Genomic DNA, 7,581 nt, shown 5'->3' with positions numbered 1-7,581 from the left:
ACATGTTGCCCAGACCCGTGTTCTGGAGATTTTCCTCAATATTTTCTTGTAGTCATTTCATAGCTTGAGTTTTTAGATTTAAGTCTTCAATCCACTTTGATTTAATTTCTATATATGGTGAGAGAGGGGCCTTGTTTCATTATTCTGCATATGGATATCCAATTTTCCAAGCACCATTTATTGAAGAGACAGTCTTTCCCCAGTGTATGTTCTTGACACTTTTGTTAAAAATGTGTTCACTGTAGATGTATGGATTTATTTCTGGGTTTTCTATTCTGTTCCCCTTGTTTATGTGTTTGTTTTTGTGACAGTAGCATGCTGTTTTGGTTACTACAGCTCTGTAGTATAATTTGAAGTAGGTAATGTAATTTTTCCAGTTGCGACCTCTTGCTTAGGATAGCTTTGTCTATTCTGAGTCTTTTTTGTTTTCATACCAACGTTAGGATTGTTTTTTGTATTTCTGTGAAGAATGTCATTGATATTTTGATAGAGGTTTCATTGAATCTGCAGATTGCATTGGGTAGTATGGACTTTTTAACAATATTGATTCTTCTAATCTATGAATATGGAGTATCTTTCCATTTTTTGTGTCCTCTTCAATTTCTTACATGAATGTTTTATAGTTTTCATTGTAGAGATCTTTCACTACTTTGGTTAATTCCTAGATATTTAATTTTATGTGTGGCTATTATAAATGAAATTGCTTCTTTATTTCTCTTTCAGATTGTTCACTGCTGGGATATAGAAATCCTACTTACATTTGTATGTCAATTTTGTATCCTGAAACTTTAAATAATTTATTTATCAGTATAACAGTTTTTTTGTGGATTCTTTATGTTTTTCCATATGTAAGATCATATTATCTGCTAACAATGATAATGTGACTTTTTCTTTTCCACTTTGGATGCCCTTTATTTCCTTCCCTTGTCTGATTGCTCTAGCTGGAATTTCTAGTACTGTGTTGAATAACAGTGGTGAAGGTGGGCATCCTTGTTTTGCTCCAGATCATAGAGGAAAGGCTTTCAGTTTTTCCCCATCCAGGATGATACTATCTGTGAGTTTGTCATATACAGCTTTAGTTATGTTGAGTTATGTTCCTACTATTCCCGTTTTTCTGAGGGTTACTATCAGGAAGAGATGTTGAAATTTGTCAAATGCTTCTTCAGCATCAATTGAAATGATTATATGGTTTTTGTCCTTCATTCTGTTGATATGATGTATCATACTGATTGATTTGCATATATTGAACTATCCTTGCATCCCTGGGATAAATCCCATTTGGTCCTGATGAATGATCTTTTTAATGTGTTATTGAATTCAGTTCCACTGGCCTAGATATATTAGTTGCAAAAGGAGGGATGCTTCTACCAGGAGACACAACAATGATTCCATTTAATTGGCAAATAAGATTACCACCTTGCTACTTTGGGCTCCTCATGCCTCTGAGTCAACAGGCCAAGAAGGAAGTTATGGTATTGGCTGCAGTGATTGAGTTACAATGTCACAGGGGAAATTGGACTACTGCTCCACAGTGGAAGCAAAGAACAATATGTCTGGAGTAGCTGTGATTCCCTTAGGGTGTCTCTTAGTATTATCATACCATGTAATTAAGGTTAATGGGGAAAAAATCCAGGTAGGACTATGAATGTCCCAGATCCTTCAAGAATGAAGGTTTGGGTCATCCTGCCAGGTAAAGAACCACGACCAGTTGAGGTTGTTGCTGAAGACAAAAGGAATTCAACATGGGTGATAGAAAAACGGGGTAATAAATACCAGCTACTATCATGAGACCAGTTACAGAAACAGGGGCTATAATTGTCGTGAGTATTTCTTCCTTATTTTACATAAATACATTTGTGTGAATAAATTTAAACTTAGTGTGAAAAAAAGAGAATAGGGAAATATTAAGCATATATCTTTGTTTTCTTTCCTCTTGTATTCCCTTATCATGTAACATAAGATGTATTGAGTTTGTATTAGTTTTTAAGTAATGTTAATGTTACCTCGTAGTATTTAAGTTAGAGGATATCAGAAGAAGAATAAACGTCACTCAAGGACTTCATCTCCTCTTATGGGAAAGGGATAAGTGTGTATTAGTTGCACACAGAACAGTTGTATCATGTTAGCTAATTATGACTTTGTTATTGTCTTTATTTGGACATTTTTTTTTTTTTTTTTTTTTTTTTTTTGGAGACAGAGTTTAATTCTTGTTGCCCAGGCTGGAGTGCAATGGCACAATCTCGGCTCACCGCAACCTCCGCCTTCAAGCAATTCTTCTGCCTCAGCCTCCCGACTAGCTGGAATTACAGGCATGTACCACCATGCTCGGCTAATTTTTTGTATTTTTAGTAGAGACGGGGTTTCTCCATGTTGGTCAGGCTGATCCCAAACTCCTGACCTCAGGGGATCCACCTGCCTCAGCCTCCCAAAGTGCTGGGATTACAGGCGTGAGCCACAGTACCTGGCCTTTATTTGGAGCTTAAGTATGGCTTAAGGAGATGCATACAGGTGTGAAGTTGACAAGGAGAGGAATTGTGATGGTTAATTTTATGTGTCAACTTAACCAGGCTAAGAGATGCCCTGATAGCTGGTAAAGCATTATTTCTGGGTACATCTCTGAAAGTGTTTCTGAAAGAGATTAACATTTGAATTAGTGGACTGAGTAAAGAAGATGGCCCTCCTCAATGTGGGTGGGCCTCATCTAATCCATTGAGGGCCTAAACAAAACAAAAAGATGGAAGAAGGAGGAATTCACACTCTCTCCTTGAGCTGGGCTGTCTGTCTTCTCCTGCCTTTGGACATTACTCCTGGTTCCTGCACTTTTGGACTCAGACTAGGACTTACACCTTTGGCTTCCCTGGTTCTCAGGCTTTCAGGCTTGTACTGGAAATACACCACGGGCTTTCCTGGGCCTCCAGCTGACAGATGGCAAGTCATGGAATGTCTCAGTCTCCATAATCATGTGAGCCAATCCCTCATGATAAATCTCTTAATAGGCCAGGCACAGTGGCTCACGCGGGCAGATTGCCTGAGGTCAGGAGTTTGAGGCAAGCCTGGCCAACATGGTGAAACCCTGTCTCTACTAAAAATTTAAAAATTAGCCTGGCACGGTGGCGGGCACCTGTAATTCCAGCTACTCGGGAGGCTGAGGCAGGAGAATCACTTGAACCCAGGAGGCGGAGGTTGCAGTGAGCCGAGATCAAGCCACTGCACTCCAGCCTGGGGACAGAGCGAGACTCTGTCTCAAAAAAAACATAAATAAAATAAGATAAATATCTTTATACACACACCCATGCACACACACACACAATTGGTTTTGTTTCTCTGAAGAACCCTGACTAATACAGTGTCTGTCTCTGCAGTGTGGTGAGAACAGACTTAGTTTGAAAAACAAACAAAAGAATAGGGAAGGAACTTAATTGGCAAACAGTAACTATAGCACTGTTCTAGATCCTTTACAAACATTAGGTTATTTAATCATCATCACAATCATTTGCAATAGATACCATTGCTATTATCATATGATAGGAGAAAAAACTAGGGCACAGAAAGGTTAAATAACTTGCCCCAGGTCACACAGTTTATAAACAGCAGAGCTGGGATTAGAACCCAGGTAATCTAGCTCCAGAATCTGTACTTGCAACCATGATGCTATGCTGATAAACAGAGGCTGTTTTTAATATCCCTGACATGCAATTGCTAATAGGCTTGAACTCCACATTCAGTGCTCTTTCTCTTACATGGCACTGCCTCTCATATACCTGTATGCTCACTGAAGATCCACTATAGAAAGTTACATCTGGAAGAACCTGAAAATCCTCAAGCTTTGCTCAGACCAGAGATCAGTGCTTCTCCAAAGGAGTGTTTGATGTTCCTGTGAAGTTTCACAGGAGACTTGCTTCTGAGGTCCATGGCATTGATCTTATTCACAGCCTTGTCCTCATTTATCATGATTCTTTAATCAATAGATACTTCAGCAACTGGAACTTTGGGCTTGTATTCATGGAGATGACATTTGGCTGAGGCCAGTCTCCTTTCAGACGACCAATACAACTCCCCTACCAGGGAGCAGATCCAAGACTCCTGCAGTTTCTGAGGCATAAGCCTTTTTCTCCACAGAAGGTGAGGCCAATGGTTCAAAGTTGTCACTTGGCTTTCGTATAATAAATGTCTGTCTTGGGAGATTAACGGGCTTCATTTCCCTTTCCTTCATTTTATGTGGCCTACTTGGCTTGCAGGTAATTTTAACAGCAAGAAAAGGAGATGGAAACACATTGTTGAAAGCAATACAGTGCTCTGTCGGTTCTCTGTAAGATATTTTCCAGAGGCTTTCTCCCCCTCCACCTCCCCCTTCCGTGAGCAGGACTATAAAAGGCAGAGAGTGCCTTCTGTCAGAATCTGCAGTCTGGAAGATAATTCTCTGGGGAGACACACCAACTAACCAGTTCAGAGCACTTTCCTACCCCTGAAGCTTTAGAATATATTTCACAGCCTTCTCTGAATTCTCATATCTAAATACATGCAGGTAATAAAACTCCTATAAAACTACAATGACATAGTTCAACAAAAATGCCTGATGGTTTTATTCTTTTTTTATCCTTCATCTCTGGGAAGGAGAAACATCGTACAGGCACTTTAATGAGGAAGCCCCACCTTGAAAGTAGATGAGGCAACGTTTCCTGAAGCTTACATCTTGGTCCCACCTTTCAGAACAAATGATTTTAATTCACAGTATCTGCATCACTAAGGTCATCTTTGCGGGATCACTCTGACAAGGAGAAGCAAGTCTGCAACATAAAAAATAACTCCTGTGTCATGGTTTTTCCCGGCCTAAAAGGAATTCACACATGATTAGAAATTATTCTTTGTGGTAAATGGCAGGAAAAATACCTGGAAAGGTGGAAATGATCACAAATAGAACAGCCGAAAGAAGATGGTTAATTGTTGATTAAATTTTGACATTAGCCCTATAGATAAATAGCCCCATCAAGTGTCTTTTAAGAAGTGTCAGTACTGGCTTCTTTATGGTATTCAATCAGGGAAATAAAAGATGGAAGAAAATCCATTTTTATTAAGTTTCTACAGAGCTGAGGGCACAATATGAAGTGCTTTCCTGCATGCTACCTTATTTAAGCCGCAAAATGCTCCTGTGAGGGTGGTATTACCGTTAACTTCAACAGATTAGGAAACCAAGGCTCAGAGAGGTAAGTGGTTTGCCAAAGGTCACACGACTAGGAAGTTGGTAGAGCTGAGGTTCAAATATCATGTTGCTTTACTTTTTCTGAGGCAACTATAGAGAAACACCATAGCAAATACAACTACTAATGTTGACTTGCAAGAAATCTGGGGTTTCCCAGAGTCTGATATCCTTCAGCACATACTGTCTCTCCATCAAACACTCTCATTTAATGAGCAGGAAAATCCTTCCTAGGGTTCCCTGTACTTTGACTCAGTGACTATTCTTTGTAGGTATCCTTTGAGTTTTAGCTATTTGGTTAGTTTCATGATTTATTCTTCTGGTATTTTCCAAAGGCCACAGAATAGATAGTTGACAACCTCCATTATTCAGAAATATTTTGGTTTCAACTGAAAGAAACCAAATTCATTTTAGCCTAAACATTCTCACCTCAAAAAAAAATTCCAAAAAGTTTTTTAAAGTAATATTTTAAAATAAAAAGTCCAAGGATAGTTTGAAAATTCAAGCCCTGGGAAGGGCAAGAATCCGCAAAGACAATGGGAACCAAGAATTCAAATGCCATTAGCTAGCTCACCCATAAGTGTACGCACATTCACTTGTGAATTCTGTGTGTGTGTGTGTGCATGCAAACACACATGCACTAAAACCTTACAAGGTGTAGTTACAGGCCTGATTCTCTTGAGGTTAAGTTCAAAACTCTTCCAGAAGGGAGTACATCCAGCTTGGGATAGTGCCTACACCACTGAACCAAACAAGAGCTACCAAAGGGCAAGGTCAGAACGTGGCCACATCAAAGATAATCATGTAAAAGGAGAGAGGCTTAGGGAAAGTAATGATATAGGCAATTCTATCGAAGCCTGTTTATCAGTTTATGGACGAGCTACCCTTAAAAGTGCCCACCCTAGTTCAATTAGTTAGAGTTGAGAACAGTCATGTTGTACTAAACACATCCCACGAAGGCCTACCCCTTGATCTGGGGCTGAGCATGGGACAGGCACTCTACTACACATATTCAAAACCTATTCAGGATCTGGGAGCCACTGAAGTGCTTAGATATAGCACTCAACCCCCTGACAACCACAAGTAAGGGCTAAGACCCAGAAAAGCTGTGTGATACAAAAGTGATGGTACACTCTTCACCTTGAGTCTCTTTTTTCAAGCAAAGTTACTCAGGCCCTGGCCAGCTGACAATTCTGCCACAACCAACTCAAGGATCACTAAGGAAATACTCTCACAGAAAGAATTTGCCACAAAAAGACTCTTATGAGCCCTACTCATCAGTCATTTAATTTCCATTCATTTTTCTTATCCACAGAGACCATGTCTTGCCCACTTACATTTGGCCTCCATTTCTTTTCCCATCATGAACAGGAGTGGAATTGGTATCTATGTTTGTTTTACCTGCGATGAAGCTCAGAGATCAATTAGTACTCATTAACATCTCATCTCAGTTTCCTAGAGGAATTTTCTGTTCCATCTCTCATTATCAGGGACTGTAAACCACTGGCCCATTCGTGACTCTGGTCTGCAGACCTGCACTGAATGACACGCACAGTATTTTTAAAAATATGAATTACCTGCCAACATTTAGAACTTAGGAAATTTACATAAATAGGTAAGTTTCCAGCTTCTCATGAAAACATGAACGATCTGGCCCCACTTGACCTCCCGCCATACAGGAGTTCCACCTGGAAACAATCAGTTAGAGCTCAGTATGGTTGCTCACTTCCTTGGGGCATGTGCTCTTCAGATCACCCTCTGTTGCCTTAAATCCACTTCCCTCAGCACCTTTACTTGCTACCTGCCTGGTCCCTGTAGGTGTTTGAGTTTGAAAGCCCTGCCTTCAATGATTTTTGAATTCCAATACTGGTAACAAGGCTGATGTATATGTCTTTCCATCTCAAATCATTCTTTTTGGAACTATTACTTATGCTTTATAAAATATTATTTTTAAAAGAGATTGATACAGAACTTTTAATGGCTTTATAACACCTTTAGGATAAAGTTCAAACCCTTAGCATAACATTCCAGATCCTTCATAATCTAACTATAAACTGTGTTTACAGACTACAGCCCACAATACCCCATCATGTGTGCTCTGCAACAGCTGCATTCTGAAGATTTCAGCCACTCTTCATTTCTTAGGCCCACCATTGTGATTTCCTGTCTCTGTCACAACTCATTCTTCCTCTGCCTAGAATACTTTACCTGGTTGCCTGGCCAGCTAACTTTTAATACCATTGTATAGCCCAGATGCAATATCATCTCCTCTCCATAGCCCTTCAAATCATGTGCCTGTCCAGGGTCACCTGCTAACCCATACAGTGCCTTAGTGAGAAATTTTAAAATGTACCCCTTCCTTCAGACATGTTCCTTTATCTGCC

General features: G+C 39.8%; 1 long non-coding RNA gene across 1 annotated transcript; it reads right to left on the bottom strand.

The window, feature by feature from the left end:
- Window positions 1-4,554: 4,554 nt before the first annotated feature.
- Window positions 4,555-6,735, bottom strand: LOC113222373. Its single transcript, XR_003308366.1, has 2 exons — window positions 6,599-6,735; window positions 4,555-4,830 (listed from the first exon to the last, which is right to left on the bottom strand). It is a non-coding gene; the product is annotated as an uncharacterized LOC113222373 (long non-coding RNA).
- Between the last annotated feature and the right edge of the window lie 846 nt (window positions 6,736-7,581).

Source organism: Piliocolobus tephrosceles, chromosome 12 (assembly GCF_002776525.5).
Source record: "Piliocolobus tephrosceles isolate RC106 chromosome 12, ASM277652v3, whole genome shotgun sequence".
Classification (NCBI taxonomy): Eukaryota; Metazoa; Chordata; class Mammalia; order Primates; family Cercopithecidae; genus Piliocolobus; species Piliocolobus tephrosceles.
Note: the sequence above shows the minus strand (reverse complement) of the source record. Positions and strands in the feature narration are given on the sequence as shown.